Below are 18,967 nucleotides of genomic sequence, written 5' to 3'. Positions count from 1 at the left end.
CTAAAGACATTTATTTATAGAACAAACGTCATTATTATTTGTCTTTCCCTCTAGACTGGGAGCTATCTGAGGCCACTGACCATTTCTAATCAATTCTTGCAACTCAGAACTTATTTTATTAGCATATAGCAATAAATATTTCAAGAAATACTTACTGAATGAACACAAGAAAGAATGATGGCTGGGACTAAGCAACTATGACCTGAAGTCTCCTACTGAGTCAGTGACAACTCTCACCTTAGAACCTGGTTTTCTGGTACCTCACCTGATCACGTTGCTTTCATCACTTCATAGATTGAAGTCCACTTTGTTGAACACCTGTAGATGGTCTTCAGACTCTTAAATATTGACGACATTAGGAAAAATGTTTCTATTCATCTGGCTGCCACACAAAACAGTTATAGACACCTAGATGATTTCTCCACCATTCTTAAATTTCTAATCTCTTTTCTGGTTTGATAGCTTAAAAGTTTCTTATTAGTGACTTATTCATAATTATCCATTGGCTATATTTGGCCTGGGAGCTCTTTCTTTGCTTTCTGAAGTTAAAAAATTACGGAATCTTTTTTATTTACCATTCAGGTAATTTCTGTGACTTACCTTTACATTCCTCCTACCTTGTTCTCAAGTGGACAGCATTCTGTGAACATCTTTGGAGAGTTATGTTAATGGGTAAAAGGACATAGATTAGGTACTCAATTTATAGACTAAGGAATAAATGGAATGGACTTCAAAAAATAATAAATGACTGGTTTGAAATCTTTTACAAGTAAATTTCTTTACACTATCAAAATAATATGGATTTCTTTTTTGTGGTATGCGTTAGCTACTAAGTGCTCGAAGAACCTATGTGCCTAAGATCAATGAATCTTGCTTTACATTGTGTTTCTTTAGCTAAATATAAAATATGTCTTCTCTTATTTCCACTCAATTTTCAAGGCCTAAGAGAGCACCAAGGAGTTCCTTTTTCAGATGCAAGAAGAAAAATAATCTCTTGCAATTCCCAGTAGAGTTCATTGTCATGGGTTATGACAACAACTAGTTCCAGCACTTGTTGGAAAGACTCGGGAAATGGACCCCTTGTATGCCCCTGCAAATGGTGGTCAGCAAAATTGTATACGCAGGCCTTCGGCCTGATTAGGTTCAGACAAACTATGCCAGCAGAGAAGAATGGCAGCTTACTGTCTTCAAGGAGGTGAATGCAGCTTATAGCAGTGTAGGTGAGAGGAAAGATGGGAGACTGTGGAAAAGGAGATTGGGGCTCTGATCCTCAGTTTGAAATGAAGGGGAAAATGCCCATTATGACTACAGCTACCTTCTAAGAAGGAGAATAACTTAAACACAGGGTCCTTTATTCTGCTAATCCCATGGGCAGTTTCAGAGCTGATTTTGGGGGTAAGCGGCTTGAGAGGTCTGAACTGATGATATGAAAGAGAAGAATCTTGAGCTTTGAGAAAAAGGGAGACTCCATACAAGAGAGAATATGTGAGGAGAAATGATTTAAAAATGAAAGGAAGAAGCTATAATGGGCCAATGTGGTGTGAGGTTGGGATGTTACAAGTTTGAAATGACCAGAGTAGAGAAACTGAAATGACTTGTAAGAGTTAAGTTCTTGATACTCAGTTTGAAATGTTCTGGGCTGTAGGTATAAAGAAGCCCTGCTTCCCATCTCTTCAAATCCTTAGTTAACTCTTTAAATACATGTTTCTGTGAGGGGTTTTAATGCTTCATTTTGCTTTTGTGAAATTAAAGAGAGTCTGTATAAACAATGTAGAGGAAAATGGTTTTCTTGAGGGTGTATAAAATTTTTTATAACAAAATAATTCAGTGAAATTAGGAATGGAGAATCAGAGGCAGACTTCACAACTAAGAATTAGTAGAAAGCTTGGAGAGAATTTTCAACTTCCACCAGATATGGAATAGGAATTCAATCTTCTTAAGACCTTAAAAGTTAGGGAGATAAACAGGTATTTGCATTAAATCAGTGTTTTTCTTGTTACATAAGTAATATGTTTTGGACAGTTTAGAAATAATATAACAAAATTGTAAACTTTTTTGTATCCTGTTTTTAAAAGTGGGAAAATACACATAACATAAAATTTATCATCTTATCCGTTTGTAAGTATTCAGTTCAGTAGTAGTAAATGCACACACATTGTTGCAACCCATCACAACCATTCATCATAAGAACCTTTCACCCCCTTCCCAGACTGAAACTGTATATACACCAAACAATAAGCCCTTTGGCAACCACCATTCTATTTTTGGTCTCTATGAATTTGAATATACTAGGTACCTCATATATTTGGAATCATATAATAATTATCTTGTTTCACTTAGTATAAGTTGTTCAAGTTTCATCTATGCTGTAGAATGTGTCAAATCTCCTACCTTTTAAAGGTTAAATAATATTTTATTGTGTGTATCTACCACATTTCATTTATTCGTTAATTTGTCATTGAACACGTGGGTCGCTTCCACTTTTTAGCTATTGTGAATAATGCTGCTATGCACATGAGTATACAAATATATTTGACACCTTACTTTGAATTCTTTTAGGTATATAATGAGAAATGAAATTATTGGATCAATATTAATTCTATTTTTCATTATTTTAGGCATCACCATACTGTTTTCCATATCAGCTGCACCATTTTGCATTCCCAACAGTGCACAAGGTTTCTAAATTATTCAAATCCTCACCAAGTCTGGTTATTTTCTTTTGTTGGTTTGTGTTTTAGTAGCTATCCTAATGGATATGGAGTGGTATCTCATAGTTGTAATTTGTGTTTCTCTAATTATTAGTGATGTGGAGCATCATTTTGTGTGCTCATTGGACATTTGTATATTTATTTTTGAAGAGATGTCTATTCAATTCTTTTTTTTTAAAAAAAATTATTTATTTAACTTTAGGTGCATACTGTGTTTGGCATTTCTCCCCATGTTATCCCTTCCCACCCTTCTCTCCCTCCCCACCCCCCACTGTCTCTCCCCTACCCCCACAACTGCCCCCAGTGTATGGTGCTCCTCTTCCTGAATCCACATGTTCTCATTGTTCAACACCCATATGGGTGAAAACATGCAGTGTTTGGTTTTCTGTTCTTATGTCAGTTTGCTGAGAATGATGGTTTCCAGATTCATCCAAGTCCCTACAAAGGACACAAACTCATCATTTTTTATGGCTGCATAGTATTCTATGGTGTATATATACCACATTTTCTTTGTCCAGTCTATCATTGATGGGCATTTGGGTTGGTTCCAGGTCTTTGCTATTGTTCACAGGGCTGCAATGAACATGCATGTTCATGTATCTTTTATTTATTTATTTATTTATTTATTTATTTATTTATATTTTTTTAACACTGTACAACCCCCTTCAGTGCTCACAGCCCACAGGTAAGGGGCTGGGCAATGGTTCGAGGCTGCCATTTACTCTGGCATGGTACACTATGTCATGTATCTTTATAGTAGAATGATTTATAGTTCTTTGGGTATATGCCCAGTAATGGGATTGCTGGGTAAATTCTTTGTCCATTTTAAAAATCAAATTTTTTTTTTTCTTGTTGAGTTGTAGGAGTTCTTTATAGATCCTGTATATTAGACCCTTATTGGATATATAATTTGCAAATATTTTATTCCCTTCTGTTGGTTGCTTTCTTTCCACTCAGTTGATAAGTATCCTTTGATACACAAAAGTTCTAAATGTTGATGAAGTACAATTTATCTATTTTTTTCTTTTATTTCCAATGGTTTGCTGTCCTAGCTAAAGGATCGTTACCAAATTCAATGTCATGGAGCTTCCCCCTTGTTTTCTTCTTAGAATGATATCGTTTCAGCTGTTAAATTTAGGTTTTTGATCAATTTTGAGTTAATTTTTGTATATAGCATAAGGATGTTTCATTTTTTTTTGTGTGTGTACACATTTTTTAAAAGCTGCTGTTCTCATGAAAATATTTCTAACTCATCAAAATTTTCCCTCACCATGTTTTATACTGACATCTTGGACTTTTCTTGCTTGTATCATAATTTTAATGCCATTATGTGTAAAAATGCACCTTCAAAATCTACCTTAAATAGGGTAGATTAAGTTATAGTCACCATGAAAGCCAGATCCTCCCCATCAAGTTGTTTAGGAGAAGTTGTAGGGGAAGATGAACTGGTACCTTTGAAGGAAATACAACTAAACAATATCTTATTGTATATTTATTAAAATGTGCTATTTCCTGGTGACTTCCAAGTCTATATTGAATGATGTTGATTGCTTACACAACCTCCATTTCCTCCCTGATATTTCCCCTTCAGAGATCTCCAGTGTTGCTCATATGTATTTATATCCATCTCACGGCTCTTGCAACTCATGAGAAATTTTTCCTTTCCCGGCTCCAAAAATGGATCCCAATGAATCAAGCCAGAGCCTTTCAGGAATCCATGTATAAGTCAAGCATCACATAGTTCGTTGATTGGTGTTACTGGTCCAGGAATGGGTGTAAAGTCTGGAGGGAAGAAATTCTATTTTCTCTGTGGATGTAAAGAAGGAGGCAGGGAGGCCCTGCTGTTACTAGGGGAATGAGAGATTCGTAGCCATTTTATAGTTACTAGGGGAATGAGAGATTTGGTGTGGATTATGCTAGATCTCTTGATAACAGAAAGAAGAGTTGGCAAGAACATATGCTCCTAATAATGTCACAGAGTTACTGAAGCCATCAAGTCTAAAGTTAGTGCTACCTCTGGAAATCATGTGACAGGAAATTATTTGGCTGTTTAAGATAATTTAAGTTTGCTGTTCTCAAAGCAGCTTAAAGCATGCTAAAAGACATACAGAGAAAGAGTTAACAGCAACGAAAAAAGCACACTGAAGTATACACACCAGTGACACTATAAGGCAACCACATAAACAAGTCTGCAAAGTAACCAGCTAACATCATGATGAGAAGATTAATTCCCCACATATCAATAGTAACCTTGAATGTGAATAAGCTAAATGTCCCAATTAAAAGACACAGAGTGGCAACCTGAGTAGGGAACCAAGACCCAGTGTTATGCTATCTTCAAGAAACCCATCTCACCTGCAGTGACACACATATACTCAAAATAAAGGGATGGAGAAAATCTATCAAGGAAATGGAAAACAGAAATAAGCAATGGTTGCCATCTTAGTTTCAGAAAAAAAGAGACTGTAAACCAAGAAAAATTTTAAAAAGACAAAGAAGGGCTTTATTACATAATGGTAAAGGGTTCAATTCAACAAGAAGCTCTAACCCTTCTAAGTATATATGCACCCAATACAGAAGCACCCAGATTCATGAAGTTCTTAGAGACCTTGAAAGAGACTTAGGCTCCCACACATTAATAGTGGGAGACTTTAATGCCCTACTGATCAAATGGACCTGATAGACATTTTCAGAATTCTCCAGCCCCAAACAACAGAATATATATTCTTCATATTCACATGACACATACTGTAATATCTTTCACATAATCAGAAGTAAAACATTCCTCAGCAAATGAAAAGAACTGAAATCATGACAAATAATGTCTCAGACCACAAAACAATCAAATTAGAAATCAAGATTAAAAAGTTCACTCAAACCAATACAATTTCATGGAAACTGAATAACTTGTTTCCTAAATGACTTTTAGGCAAATACTAAAATTAAGGCAGAAATCAAGAAGATCTTTTAAACTAATAAGCACAAAGATACAACATACCAGAATCTCTAAGAGACTGCTATGTCAGCATTAAGAGGAAAATTTACAACACTAAAATGCCACACGAAAAGAAAGATATCAAGCTAACAACAACTAATGTCACAACTAAAGGAACTAGAGAACCAAGAGCAAAAAAATCCTAAAGCTAACAGAAGACAAGAAATAGCCAGGCCAGGTGCTGTGGCTCATGCTTGTAATCCCAGCACTTTGGGAGGCCAACATGGTGAAACCCCATCTCTACTAAAAATGCAAAAATTAGTGAGTGTTGTGGTGGGTGCCTGTAGTCTGAGCTATTCGGGAGTCTGAGGCAAGAGAATTGCTTGAACCTGGGAGGCAGAGGTTGCAGTGAGCTGAGATCGTGCCATTGTACTCCAACCTGGGTGACAAGAGCAAAACTCCATCTCAAAAAAAAAATAAATAAATAAATAAAAGGAAAAAAGAAAGAGGAAAAGAAATAACCAAAGGAGATTGATACACAACAAATCATGTCTCAATGAAAATATCAATGAATGCAGGAGCTTTTTTTGAAAAAAGTTAGATAGATCACTAGCTAGACTAATAAAGAAGAAAAGAGAGGAGATTAAAATAAACGCAATCAGAAACAACAAGGGAAATATTATCAAAACCCCAAAGAAATACAAACAACTATCAGAGAACATTATGAACACGTCTATACACATACACTAGAAAATTGAGAAGAAATAGATGAGTTCCTGGACACATAGACCCTCTCAAGACTGAACCAGAAGAAATGGATTCCCTGAAGAGACTAATAATGAGCTTTGAAATTGAGTCAGTAATAAATATCTTACCAACCAAAAATAGCCCAGGACCAGACAGATTCACAGCTGAATTCTACTAGATATGCAAAGAAGAGGTGGTACCATTCTGCTGAAATGATTCCAAAAAAATTGAAGAGGAGGGACTCCTCCCTAACTCATTCTGTGAGGCCAGCATCATCCTTATACCAAAATCTGGCAGAGACACAACAAAATATGAAAACTTCAGGCCATTATTATCAATGAATATCAAAGAAAAATCCTCAACAAAGTACTGTAAACTGAACCCAGCAGCACATCACAAAGCTTATTCACCACAATCAAGTAGGTTTTATCCGTGGGATGCAAGGTTGGTTCAACATATGCACATCAATAAATGTGATTCATCACATGAACAAAACTAAAGGCAAACCAAATGATTATCTTAATAGACACAAAAAGCTTTCGATAAAATTCAACACTGCTTCATGTTAAAAACTCAAAAAAACTAGGTATTGAAGAAACATACAGCAAGATAATAAAAGCCTTCTATGACAGAGCTACAGCTAACATCATACTGAATGGGCAAAAGCTGGAAGCATTACCTTTGAAAACCAGCCCAAGACAAAGATGGCCTCTCTCACCAGTCTAATCCAACACAGTATTGGAAGTCCTGACCAGGAAAATCATAAAAGAAAAAAAATAAAAGACATCTAAATGGGAAGAGAGGAAGTCAAACTATTCCTGTTTGCAGATGACATGATCCTGTAACTAGAAAACCCTGTAGTGTCAGCCCCAAAACTCCTTTACCTGATAAACAACTTCAGCAAAGTCTCAGTATACAAAATCAGTGTGCAAAACTCACTGACATTCCTATACACTAACAACAGTCAAGCTGAGAGCAAACTCAGGAATACAATTCCAGGTACAATTGCTACACATATGCATACACACAAACCTAGGAATACAGCTAACAGAGAGGTGAAAGATCTATACAAAGAGAACTAAAAAACATTGTTCAAAGGAATCAGAGATGACACAAATGGAAAAATATTCCATGTTCATAGATAGGAAGAATCAATATTATTAAAATGTCTATAACTGCCCAAAGCAATGTATAGATCTATGTTCTCACTCGTGTATGGGAGCTAAATGAGAGTACATGAACACGAAGAAGGGTATAACACACAGTGGGGTGATCAGAGGATAAAGGTGGGAGAAGAGGAGAGGATCAGGAAACATAACTGATGGTTACTAGGCTTAATACCTTGGTGACAAAATAATCTGTACAATGAACCCCCATGACACAATTTTGCCTATATAACAAACTTGCATATGTACCCCCAAATTTAAAATAAAACTATAAAAAAGTACAAACATATTTTTAAAAAGTACAAACATATTTTACTGGATTCTTATTTGAGATAAGTATGTCAGGTATGATTATCACCATTGAGAAAATGAAGATACAAGCTCAGACATGAGTATTTTTTGTTAGCCTACTAATCAGGATAAGTTTTAAAAACTGTTCTGGGACCAAGCTAGATATTTTATTTTGAGTCCTACTTTTTGGTTTTGTTTTGTTTTGCATTATTTTTTTCTGCCTTGTGATCACGAAAAAAAGACACTTATTCCAGCTTAGGCTAATACAGTAATTGTACATTTTTGTCCAAGAAAGTCTACCTTTATTGTAATATCCTGATTTCTCCTTCATATAGTATTCTATCAACCTTCCTCAGATTTACATTTCAGTTTTTTTCTGGGAGAGAGAAAAAAAGATACAGAGAGATAGCCAGAGTGGGGGTGGTTGGGAGAGAGAGGGAGAGGGAGACAGAGAGAGGGAGAGGGAGACGAGAGGGAGAGAGAGAGAGAGAGAGAGAGAGAGAGAGAGAGAAAGAGAAAGAGTTGGTTTTCATATAGTTCCAGAGTATGTTTCTTACATATCAAAGATAGGCCTGTTCACTTGTGCAGGAATGAAGTACTTTGCTTAAAATAATTTTTGAAAAACCACTTTGTCCATCTTTGTGCATGAGGACAAGTTTTGCACAATGTCTTACCCACTACAGGCTGCTTATATCTGTGAATTTTGCATATTGGCATAGGTCTTCATTTCTTGTACACATTAACAAAAGTTGGCATAGAATAGTCAATGCTGTTTGGTATTTTTATTCTACATTGTTAGAAGTAAGCTGGAGGGGGGAGTAAACAGTAATTTGTTGGGGTATGAGGCCTTCTCTTTCAGTTCTAATCAAATCATTTTGGAGCTCTTACTTCTGAGAAAACTGTTTCTGTATATGAGTTGAATCATCTTTCTAAGGTCACTCATAGGTTACCTGTTGCTCACAAAGAAGAAATGCACACTGTGAAACAGCCAAGGTGATTCACCAATAGAACAGGCCAGAATGCTGTAAGAATCGGGTTTCTAATTTCTTTTCAGTATAAAAACTTAAGTAGTTATTGTATTCTGTTTCAGACATTACAATAAATTGTCTTCTTGATTTTCAGAGTGTTTAAGAGTCTTAAAATAGAAAGAAAACTAAAATTAAAACATTTTAATAAACATCCATGTCTATGTTGGGCATGGTGGCTCATGCCTGTAATACTAGCACTTTGAGAGGCCAAGATGGGTGGATGACTTGAGGTCAGGAGTTTGAGACCAGCCTGGCCAACAGGGAAAAACCCCATTTTTACTAAAGATGCAAACAAATTAGCCAGGTGTGGTGTTGCACACCTGTAGTCCCAGCTACACAAAGGCTGAGGCAGGAAAGTCACTTGAACCCAGAAGATGGAGGTTGCAGTGAACCGAGATTGTGTAGCCTGGGTGATAGATCAAGACACTGTATCCAATAAATAAATAAGTAAGCAACCATCTGTAAAACTTCTTTTTATGACCACAGGTTGTGGCAAATTAAAGGCAGGCACATGTTTTTAGGAACTCCTTTTATGAAAAGATGGACCCTATCACTCCTTCTTTGCATTTTGGTGGGCCCTATGACTGCTTAATGGTTAGAATATGATGGCAATGATGTTCTGTCAGTTTTCAAGTCCAGGCCTGAAGACAGTGGTAGTTACCCATGGTAGGGGGAATTCTAAGTTGTCCTGCAAAGTTTTACCTCATAGAGTGCATGCCTAATTCTGTAGATTTCTCTTGATTTGGGGTGAGACCTGTGACTATGACAAATGTCACTTCAGGAATTATGTTACCTCATATGGCAGTGGTGAAAGCATTTCTGGATATAATTAAGATCCCTAGTAAGTTGGCTTTGAATTAATTGAATTAACCTGGTTAGGTTAGAACTAGTCAGGTGATCCTTTTAAAGAGGGCTAGGTATTTGCAACAAATAGTGCTCGAACAACTGGATATCCAAAGAATGAAGTTGGATCCCTTCCTCACACCATGCACAAAGATGAACACAAAGTGAATTTTAGACCTAACTACAAGAGCTAAAACCATAAAACTCTTAGAAAAACATAGGTAAACATCACGAACTTAGGGCAGGCAATTTGATTTGCTCCAAAATGATTTGATCTATTTCTTAGATACAACATCAAAAGCAAAGTAGTAAAAGATAAAATACTATAAATTGTACTTAATCAAAATTAAAATTGTAATGATTCTAAGGATATAATCAAGAAAGTGAAAAGTCAACCCATGAAATTGGGAAAATATTTGCAAATCATACCTAGTAAGAAATGTGTTCATAATATATATTAAAAAACTCTTGAAACTCAGAAATAAAAAAAAAGAAAACTCAGTTTTTAAAACTGAATAAAGGATTTGAATAGACATTTTCCCAAAGAAGGTATACAAGTGGCCAATAAGCACATAAAAAGATGCCTGCATATCATTAGTCATTAGGGATATGCACATCAAAACCACAATGAGATACACATACCCACTAGGATGGTTATAATAATTTTTTAAAAAGACAGAGAATAACGAGTGTTGAAAAGGATAAGGAGTAATAGGAATCTTCATACGTTGCTGGTGAGAATGCAAAATGGTGTGCCTGCTTTGGAAAATAATTTAGCAGTTCCTCAATATGATATAGCAATTTCACTCCTAGGTATAAAACGAAATAAAATACAAGCATATGGGCCCACAAAAGCTTCTGCATGAATATTTATGATAGCGTTATTCACAATAATCCCCAAATAAAAACAATCTAAATGTCTGTCAACATTGATAGATAGATAACAATGTGGTATATCCTTAAAAATATTACTCAGCTATAAAAGGGGATAAAGTACAAGTACACGATATGTTATATCTTAAGAACATTTGCTAAATCACAAAAGACTTAGTGATTGAGATTGTGAATCAGTCACTAAGTTTTTTGTGACTGTGAATGATTCCACTAATATAATATAACTGAATAGGAAAAAATTTATAGAGATAAAATCAATTAGTGGTTGCCTAGGGCTGGGGTTGGGGGTGGAATTGAAAATAACTGCCAATGGGCACAAGATTTGTTTCTGGGTTGACAAAAGTGTCCTAAAATTAGAAAGCAATTATGGTTGCACAGCTCTGTCAATATGCTAAAAACTATTGAATTTCATACCTTATATGAGTGAACTATTTGGTATGTGAGTTATGTCTCACTAAAGCTGTGCTTTTTCTTTCTTTTTTTTTTTTTTTGAGACGGAGTTTTGCTCTTGTTGCCCAGGCTGGAGTGCAATGGCGCGATCTCGGCTCACCGCAACCTCCACCTCCTGGGTTCAGGCAATTCTCCTGCTTCAGCCCCCTGAGTAGCTGGGATTACAGGCACGTGCCACCATGCCCAGCTAATTTTTTGTATTTTTAGTAGAGACGGGGTTTCACCATGTTGACCAGGATGGTCTCGATCTCTTGACCTCGTGATCCACCCGCCTCGGCCTCCCAAAGTGCTGGGATTACAGGTTTGAGCCACCGCGCCCGGCCGCTTTTTCTTTTAATAAACAAAAAAGATTAGGCCTTTCCTGAGGTCAGAGACATTCCCCTGTTGATCTCAAAGAAAGCAATTGCCTCAAGTTCTAGAATTGCCAGAAATGGATTCTGCCAACAGCCCAAGTGAGCTTGGAAAAGGATCTTAAGCCTCTGCTGAGATTGTAACTGTGGTTGATAAATCCTGAGCAGAAGACCCAGCTAATCATGCCCAGGTTTCTGACCTATAGAAACTGTAAGATAATAAATGGGCATTGTTTTGTGCCACCAAGTTTGTGGTAATTTGGCACACGGTAATGGGAAACCAGTACATTTCTTCTTTTAGTGTCTTGGATCACTTGCTTTTGGAACTCAGCTGCCATGATAGGAGAAGCCCAAGTCATGTGGACAAGCTACCTAGGCTCCCAGCCAACCACCAGCATCATCTGCCAGCCATGGGGGTGACCTACTGTGGCCACTCAGTCAACTGAGTCAGACTGCAGCTGCCTGAGAGCCCCCAAGGAAGAACCACTCACCTGTGCTCAGCTAATTCACAGAGAAATGAGAGAGATGAGAAGTTTAAGTTTTAGGGTGGTTAGTTATATGACTACAGATAACAGGGATTTAAAAAATGCTTATTTTATTCATTTAAAAGGGTCTTTTAAATTCTCTTAGTCTTGTAAGTCAAACAGTGCTTTCAGTGTTCTTCATTTTGCTCCTGGAATCCTTCTGACTGTATTGAAGGTTAATAGGCGACTTTTTTTAGGAAGAGCTGAAAGACATGGTTGAATACATCTTCAGTACAAAATGAAACACTTTTTAGTGGAGTGAAGCTGTTGTAATTCTGCTATATTTCTGAAATACCATAATGAGGGTCACGTTGAGAATGTTACAATTAATTAAAGAATGAATTGTCATTATTACATAAGTGTAGATGGAGATTTCTGTTTAGAAAGAAAAAAAAATCCAATGCAGATACATTGAATCCTAATTTTAAATGTACAATAAATATTACAAAAAGAACAACTCATAACCATGATGTTATATGAGGAAATGGCCATAATGAATAAATTCCTTATGCTTTTATACTTTTGATTGACTAGAATTTCCATATTAAATAAAAAGTACTCTCTGGTAACATTTTTTGGTGTTTGTGTTTACATGTATTATTCACTGGCTAAAGCCAATTTGTTCACAAGTATGAGAATTATCTAATTCTGGTTAGAAAAACTCTTCTTCTCCTGGAATAAAGTTTCTAATTGCAGTAAAATGAATTTTCAAATATTTTTGGGCGAAAAGTTAGTGCATGAGCTTCAAATCTGCTTTGTTCTGTTAAAATTGGTATCGAGAGTTTGAGAGCTACAGCCTCATAAGGAAGTAATCGCATTAGTCACCCTCCTGGCACTACTTTTCCTTTCATCAGTCTCTCTGACTCTTGCACAATTTTATAAGGTCCCCCATAAAGCCCAATTAGTATTGTTTCTTTCTTTAAAACTCATGAATGTACAATTAATCATCAGTGATCTTAGGAGAATAAAAAAACAAATGTGGAATTTGTAAATCATTTTGACAGGCAGCTGTATTCCATAGGCTATTTCAAGGAGTAACCTACCTGTTACGTCTTTCTTTATAATAGCCAAACTGGCTTGAATATTTATTGCCCAGAATAAGTGATTGTCTTACTAATAAACTTTAAGAATGTATTTAGGACTTTAAAAAAAAACTGTCTTGAATGTTTGATAATCTTTTCATTTGATGTGTATTAAAAGTCATTTAATTAAAAGGCCATATTTGAACATGCAAAGGATGTACCATCCCCACATCCCTTCACATCACCCTGTTTAATTCTGGCATTTTCTCTATAATTTTCTTTCTTTTTAATGAGTCACTCTTTCTTCTTAGAGCAAAAGTCCTGTGTAATCAATTACCTTGTTCTTCATGGCTCCTGTGGACTCTCCAGCACCTATAACAGTGCCTGGTCAACGGTAGAAGCTCAATAACTGTTTCCTGAGGGAGTCACTGTCTAGCTTGCTTTTCAATAATAATAAAAATAGTAATAAATGTTCAATTGGCCTTCATTAGTGGCAGTCTAACATGGTTAATATCAAATGCAAAATATAACTGGATGGTTCCTCTAGTTGAGGGAATGTATTTGGTCAGCTCTTCTAAACCACATGAGATTTGGTTAGGATCATTGATTTATTTTGCTGAAGTCAGCTGGTCGTTGGAGTTGCAGCAGATTACAAACCAAATTCCCAGGTTGACCTATCCATTGAATTCAAATAAAGTACCCCACCATGACCACAAGCTGGTATTCTCAAGTATCAAAATTCGGATATGTGAAATGTTACTTTCTTTAATATCTTTAAGGCTGAACACAGTTTCTGTCTTGAATCCAATCTTTCCACAACTGTTATTAAATTTTGTTTCACTTTGAAATGGGAATTGGAGTAGGAGCACCCACGTATAAGAACTTCGAGTGTGCAAAGCACTACATAAATATGGCCTGTGTTTTACAAGAAAGAGCATGGGATTTAGAGGCATATAGACCTAAATTCCATTTTGATTGAACAATTTTTTAAACTATATGACCTTGAGCAAGTTAATGAACACCTACAACCTTTGTTTATTTGTGAAATGAGGATAATACTACTTGCCTCCCAGGATTCTGTTAGAAGGTTAAATCAGATAACCCTATAAAAATGGTTAGCTTATTATTTTGCATATAATAACACTCAATTATTATAACTATTATTGGTTTTTATTTTTGATCAGTTGTGAGCAAGTGATTTCAATAGGTACAAATTTATTTTCATTTGTTTAAGTCTTTTTTCATTATGCTCTTCCCCATCAAGTTGGAAATTTCCTTTCTGTCATGCTTTTAGATTTATTTCCTATGCTTACTTTCCCTGAAGATGTTACTCATTCAAAAAGTAACTTAAAAAGACTTTATAAAAGTTCTGATTTTGTTTATTCCTAATTATCATGTGGTTAAATCAGTGTACTCTTATTGTTACTGTCTCAGTTGGGTTTTATACCTGCCTGTAATAGTGAGAGGAGAATTTCTGTCTGAAATTGAACGACTTAATAACATCAAACCAATAGCAACGGGGAGGAAGGGGGATTATCTTCTTTGGCAAGATACATATCTATGGATGCTGAGAAAGTTGGCCCTGATGGGATTTCTAAGAATCTTTCCCCCTTCAACCCCAGCATGGCAGGACTCTATGGCTTAGCAGTGGGCCACAAGGTTCCCACTCATATGTGGCTCTAGATTCCCAAATAAGGAGGCCAGTCCTCTTTATATTAATCATTCATTTGAGTAGAAACATTTTCCTATATGTCTACCAAGTGCAATGCTCCTTTCTTAGGCAAATTTCAGATCAAATAATAGAAATCTTTATCATGTACTTAATAAAACAAACAAGCAAATATTTACATATTCATATGTAATTGATACGTAACATAGTACTTGCTATATTAGATTTAGGATATCATGAGCTAAATGTCAAGTGAAATGTAGTTATGATAAAATTCAAAAATACAACTGTGGTCTTTTGTTATCTATATATATATAGACTCGGTTCAGAGATCTTTAAACAACATAGTATTATTTCAAGCAGAACATATTGTAGTTTTTGAAAACTAATGTTAATTCTATTTGATATAGAAACATCTTTAATCAGTTTATTTTGCTGATGGAATCAATGAAATACAGATATATGTATATAATGACATAGACTCTCACACATCTATTAGCACCTATTCAGGGAATCATAATGTATTGTAAATAGAGGAAAGATAATTTTCAGAAAGTAAAGTAGCATAAAGCTTGCCCCCTCCCCGCCACCACCGCGATGCTTGATGATGTTAACATAGTTTTGATGTCTGTGCCAAACCATTTTTCATTTCACTCACTGCAGGTTGAACCTGTACCAGTTGTCACTTGCTCCTGCTTAGATAAACAATAGCAGCAAGTACTGGAGTAGGGCTCATGCTGACCTCATCAGGAAACCATGTGTGGGTGCAGTTCTTGGAGGCTTATGATTCAAGGTCAGTAACGTGAAAATTGTCCACATGATTCTTACACACATCAAAACAAACTGCTAACTGCTCTCTGTCTCTTCCCTCAGCCCTTTGCCCTGTTCCATTGCATAAATTGAGTTTTAATAGGAATAATGTTTTTTAAAAAAAATTATACTAAATTTTTGTGGGTACATAGTAGATGTATATATCTATGAGGTGCCTGAGTTGTTTTGGTCAGGTATGCAATATGAAATAATTACAACATAGAAAATGGGGTCTCCATGCCCTCAAGCATTTATCTTTGAGTTACAAAAAAATCCAGTTACACTCTGTAGGTTCTTTTAACATGTGCAATTAAGTTATTGACTGTGGTCACCCTATTGTGCTATCAAATAGTAGGTATTTACTTATTCTTTCTATTTTCTTTTTATACCCGATAATCATCCCCACCTCCTCTGCAGGCCCCTGCTGCCTTTCCCACTCTCTGTTAACCATCTTTCATGAGTTCAGTTGCTTTGATTTTTAGATCCCACACATAAGTGAGAAAATATGATGTTTGTCTGTGCCTGGTTTATTTCACTTAACTTAAGGATCTCCAGTTCCATCCATGTTGTTGCAAATGACAGAATCTCATTCTTTTTTTATGGCTGGGTAGTACTGTATTGTGTGTATATATCACATTTTCTTTAACCATTCAGCTGCTGATGGACACATAGATTGCTTCCAAATCTTAGCTGTTATAAACAATGCTGCAACAAACATAGGAGTGAGGATACCTCTTTGATATACTGATTTTCTTTCTTTTGGATATATGCAGCAGTAGGACTGCTGAATCATATGGTAGCTCAATTTTTAGTTTTTTTTTTTAGGAATCCACAAACTATTCTCTATAGTGGCTGTACTAATGTACACCCAATAAGCAACGTACAAGGGTTCCCTTTCCACCACATCCTTACCAGCATGTGTTATTGCCTGTCTTTTGGATATAAGCCATTTTAATTGGGGTAAGATGATATGACATTGTCGTTTTGATTTGCATTTCTCTGGTGTTCAGTGATACTGAGCACATTTTCATACACCTCTTTTCCATTTGTATGTTTGTTTTTGAGAGTGTCTGTTCAAATCTTTTGTCCATTTTTACATCAGATTTTTAGATTCTTTCCTATAGAGTTGTTTGAGCTCTTTGTATATTCTGGTTATTAATCCCTTGCCAGATGAGTAGTTTGCAAATATTTTCTCCCATTCTGTGGGTTGTCTTTGTTTATTTTGGTATCATTTGCTGTGCAAAAGCTTTTTAACTTGTTGTGATCCCATTTGTCTGGATTTGTTTTCATTGCCTGCACTTGTGGGATATTACTCATGATACTGTTTCCCAGGCCAGTGTCCTAGAGATTTTCTCCAGTGTCTCATTGTAGTACTTTTATATTTAAGTCTTTGATAGTATTAATGCTTTAATCACTAGTTTTGTGTGGTATATTAAAGTCTTCCAGAATTTTGGTGCAAGCATGCCACCATGCTTTCTCTTCATACTCAATATGGACAGTTTCTCCTCAATATGCCACACAATGACTGACTTTAAAATATGCACTGAATGGCCACTATATGCTATACTTGGTGGATAGTGAGTGGGAGTGGAAAAAATGAGTTCAGCATGGTTCCTTCTTTAAGAAACTTACGATGTGGCAGACAAAATCAACATGAAATAAAAATAATATGAAAAGTTCTTGAGAAAATGCTGAGCAAATGGCAATGGGCAAACAAGATGGGAAGAATCTACGGGAAAGAAAATTTTGCCGAAGAGACAATGTTGATTTGCCTTGCCAGGAGACAAGAAGAGTGGAAAGAGCATTTCAGACAAAAGAAGAGTATGAACAAATTGATGGGTAAGAGAAGAATATGCACTGTGTTTTAGAATGAAAACAAGTCCAATTGGGTAGACCATAAGGTGCATATTAGAGAAATGCCAGATGGTGAGAAGCTAAACATTTGGACTGAAGCCCTTGTTGAAGAGTTTGAGAGATCACCAAGAATTTTCCCTTGAGAGAGCAACCTGATTAGAATTTTGTTTTGGAAAAATAACTTTTGTGGCAGTGTGGAGGATGTATGACCATGAGAAGAACAAGATGCAGAGAAGTGAGAAGCCCATTGCAGGGACAGTAGAAATTGGGAAGGGAAAAAGGATGAATTCCAGAAATGCTTCTAGAACAGAGCTACAAAATTTAGTGACCAGGTGAGTAATATGAGAAGGGAACAGAATGAGTCAAGGACTTACTAATCTGTTGATGACATATTTATTGAACACCTGCCATAAACCTGGTGATTTGCCACCTGTTGTGTATATGGGGACTAGTGAAGCAAAGTTCTTAAAATCATGTAGCGTATCGTCTAGTAAAATAAACAGACTGATCTTAAGTTTCTAGTTGAGTTTATGGACTAGAGGTAGATCCTGTTAATTGTGCTTGGGTCCTGTTAATTGTACCGCAGTGAAACACAGGGAAAGGTAAAATTTTAAGGACAATGGGATTTTGAGTTTACATTTAGACTTGGTGTGAATGAACTGTCTGAAGGTCATAAGATTGAAGATGAATAGGAGCTCAGGCCTAGAAAAGAGAATGGAATTGATGCTATACACTTGAAAATTGTGAGTTTAAGTGTTAGTCATAGGTATAGATTAAATTATGTAAGGAGAGCAAATAGAAGAGAAGAGACTGGAAGAGAGAACCCTGGGGAATGACATATATCTGGTTTGAGGAAAAACATCTAACATATGAGACATAAAAATGTGGTCAGAGAATTAAGAGGATAGCCATAAGGAGCCTAAGAAACCATTAAAAAGAATAGAGAGTTTCATATATACAGTGAAAATGGTATATATGTGATCAGGCTCATGTAGGTCCTGAAAGCACAAGTTACATGAGAAAGTGACTCAAATGCCCATGGTCTCTACTTCCGCCACCCTGCCCTCTCTCCACCAGCCTGCACCGATGGCCTCAAGGGGAGTTCCCTATGATCAGTTGACAGAGGAAGAGAAGACTAGGGCCTGAATCACAAATGGTTCTACATGATATGCAGGCACCACCTGAAAGTGGACAGCTGCAGCACCACAGCCCCTCTCTAGGACATCCTTGAAGGATAGCAGTGAAGGGAAAATCTTCCCAGTGGCAGAACATTGAGCAGGGCACCTGGTTGTGCACTTTGCATGGAAGGAGAAATGGCCATATGTGCAATTATATACTGACTTGATGGTCTGGAGCCAGTGGTTCGGCTGGGTGATCAGGAACTCGGAAGAAACATGATTGGAAACTTGGTGACAAAGAAATTTGGGAAAGAGGTACGTGGATGGACCTCTCTGAGTGGTCAGAAATTGTGAATATTTTTGTTTCCCATGTGAGTGCTCACCAGTGGGTAGCCTCAGTGGAGGAGGAATTTAATAATCAAGTGAATAGGATGACCCATTCCGTGGACACCAATCAACCTCTTTCCCTAGCCACCCCTGTCATTGCCCATTGGGCCCATGAACAAAGTGGCCATGGTGGCAGGGATGGAGGTTACGCATAAGCTCGGCAACATG

General features: G+C 36.5%; 1 long non-coding RNA gene and 1 other non-coding gene across 2 annotated transcripts in view; one reads left to right on the top strand and one right to left on the bottom strand.

The window, feature by feature from the left end:
• LOC141584405 (uncharacterized) overlaps positions 1-18,967 on the top strand; it is a 133,945-nt gene that overhangs the window by 31,580 nt on the left and 83,398 nt on the right. The window contains exon 2 of the long non-coding RNA XR_012517454.1: positions 15,294-15,423. This is a non-coding gene — a long non-coding RNA (uncharacterized LOC141584405). The remainder of the gene's footprint in view (positions 1-15,293; positions 15,424-18,967) is intronic.
• LOC120361196 (small nucleolar RNA SNORA42/SNORA80 family) lies at positions 3,361-3,499 on the bottom strand. Its single transcript, XR_005577540.1, has one exon. It is a non-coding gene; the product is annotated as a small nucleolar RNA SNORA42/SNORA80 family (small nucleolar RNA).

The sequence above is a fragment of the Saimiri boliviensis genome, chromosome 4 (assembly GCF_048565385.1).
Source record: "Saimiri boliviensis isolate mSaiBol1 chromosome 4, mSaiBol1.pri, whole genome shotgun sequence".
Taxonomy (NCBI): Eukaryota; Metazoa; Chordata; class Mammalia; order Primates; family Cebidae; genus Saimiri; species Saimiri boliviensis.
Note: the sequence above shows the minus strand (reverse complement) of the source record. Positions and strands in the feature narration are given on the sequence as shown.